Source organism: Ixodes scapularis, unplaced genomic scaffold (genome assembly GCF_016920785.2).
Source record: "Ixodes scapularis isolate PalLabHiFi unplaced genomic scaffold, ASM1692078v2 PGA_scaffold12__126_contigs__length_90152505, whole genome shotgun sequence".
NCBI classification, from domain to species: Eukaryota; Metazoa; Arthropoda; class Arachnida; order Ixodida; family Ixodidae; genus Ixodes; species Ixodes scapularis.
Genome location: NW_024609838.1, coordinates 57143916 through 57146227, shown reverse-complemented (window position 1 = coordinate 57146227; position 2312 = coordinate 57143916). Strand labels below are relative to the sequence as shown.

The window sequence follows — 2312 nt, the reverse complement described above, 5'->3', positions numbered from 1 at the left end:
TCCAAGTGGGCGGTGTCTGCGGGTGTTACGATCACTTTGGTGGTGGTAGCGACAGCGGAAGGACGTTCGATAACCGTCTCTGCATTTTTACAGGTTGGTGGCTTACCTTTCCATGTCCTTAAAAGTCTGTATTTTGCTGTCGCTGTTGCTGGCACAAGTGTCCTCTGTGCGCCGTGTTTTCCCTTGTGTAACTATTGTAGCGGGGCGCAAAACAACTATTTTTACTGTGTTTTGAACTCAGAGTTATGGTCGACTCAGATCCTGGAAACCTGAGTGATGTCGTCAAGGCTATGGGAGAAAAGCCACCCAATAGCATAAAGGAAATCGTCAGAGTTCTAAGCGACCTAGTAGTTAAGCTAGATGCATTTGCGACAGACATAAAAAGAGATGTCGCGAAGGTGTTAAGTTCGAACACTGAGATCCATGCCGAGCTCGTTGGTATACGAGAATCAATCACATTTCTGAACGCAGATGTTGAGCAAGTCAAGAAGGATGTTGTGGGCTTTCGCCAAGAGCTAACGGAAGTAAAAAAACAAAGTTCTCGGCTACTCCATAAAAACCAGCAGCTCGGCGGGGAGCTCAGTGAAGCGAAGAGGGAAATAGTAGAACTGAAACAATACAGTAGGAACATGAATGTCGAAATCAAAGGGCTTCCAGTTGTTGCAAACGAGGACCTGACAGCATCTGTGAGGGAAATCGCTACATGTATTGGAACCGCGGTATCTGAGAGTGACATCGACGTTATACATCGGGTACAGTCGAGGGACAAAAAGAAACCCAATGTTATGGTAAGGTTCGCCTCTCGTGGGGTTCGTGACAGGCTGCTATCAGCGGCTAAGAAGACGAGGTTAAACACCACCCACCTTGGATTTCAGGCCAATGAGCCACTTTATATAAATGAACATCTTTGTGTCGAAAACAAGGTATTACTAAACAAAGCTCGCTAGGCAAAGCGAGAGAAAAACTGGAAATATGTTTGGGTGTCACAGTGCAAGGTCCTTATGCGGAAGACCGAGAACATGTCTTTCAGATCACGTGTGAGGGGGATTCGATCAGGGTGGTGTAACTGTTCTGAACCTGACGCAAAGACTTGTCTTACTACGTTTATCATGTCTTTCACTTTTCAGCATGTTGAAGAACTGATACAGAACGAAGATAAGCTTTCGATTTTCCATTGCAATGTACATAGTTTACGAAAAAAGTTTAACTCTTTAGTTGGGCTTGTTTCCCAGCAAGCTGCCTGGTTTTGATGTAATCGCTGTTAGTGAAGCTTGGTTAAAAACCAATGAAACCATTCTTATGCATGGCTACAATTTATCATCTCTTTTACGTGACACGCATACGAGAGGCGGAGGCGTCGCGTTTTTTGTAAAAGAAAATATTGTTTTCCAGGTTCTATCGCCTGCCACTATTAGTGATAATGTCATTGAAGCACTTTTTATAAAGCTTGAGTGTGGCGTAATAGTCGGTGTAGTGTATCGACCTCCAAGCTCGTTAGTAAGCTCTTTCGTTGTAAAATTCGAGGCAGTACTTACGGAATTGTCTAATCGACAGAATGATCGCATTGTAGTTGTTGGCGACTTTAACATTGATCTGACTAGTGATACGCATAATAGCAATACGCTGCTTTTAGAACGCAACTTCATTAGTGAACCTACTCGCATTACTAGCACCTCCAGTACGTTAATTGATCATGCTCTTTGCAATACTGATACGGATGCAAATGCTGGTGTTTACCCAAGCTTAATAGCTGACCACTTCACCATTTTTCTTGTTTTACAAAAAGAGATTATTCATAAAAGAAAATCTTGTCGTCCTGAACAGCGCACCAAAATAGATTATGCGCAGCTTCGCAGGGTATTAGAATGGCTAGATATATACTCCACGTATAATCAAAACGTTCACATCGAATACTAACACTTCCTTTCTAGTCTCAAAAACGCGATAATGTTGAGTGCTGTAAAAACGACGTCTAATAAATACAATGTACCGGTTTGTCCTTGGATGACAATCAAATTTTAGGGGTACTAAAGGAAAAAGATAAATGGTATCATAAATGGACACAACATAAAAATAATAATTACTATTTAAGCCAATTTAAACATTTCAGTAACAGATCAGTTTCTATGTTGAGAAAAAGAAAGAAAGAATATTACTCAACTAAAATTAGGCAAGCGGACGGAAACATTAATAAAATTTGGGACACAGTCAATGATGCTATTGGCCTTCGTCCAAATAAACATGTATTACCTGATTTAATCGAACAGAATACGGTAGACACTTTTAATGATTATTTTATTAATATAGGGCCT

The 2312-nt window shown here is 41.0% G+C and overlaps 1 pseudogene; it reads left to right on the top strand.

The window, feature by feature from the left end:
• The first annotated feature begins 290 nt into the window (after nucleotides 1–290).
• On the top strand, nucleotides 291–1917 carry LOC121835221 (annotated as a pseudogene).
• The last annotated feature ends 395 nt before the right edge of the window (nucleotides 1918–2312 follow it).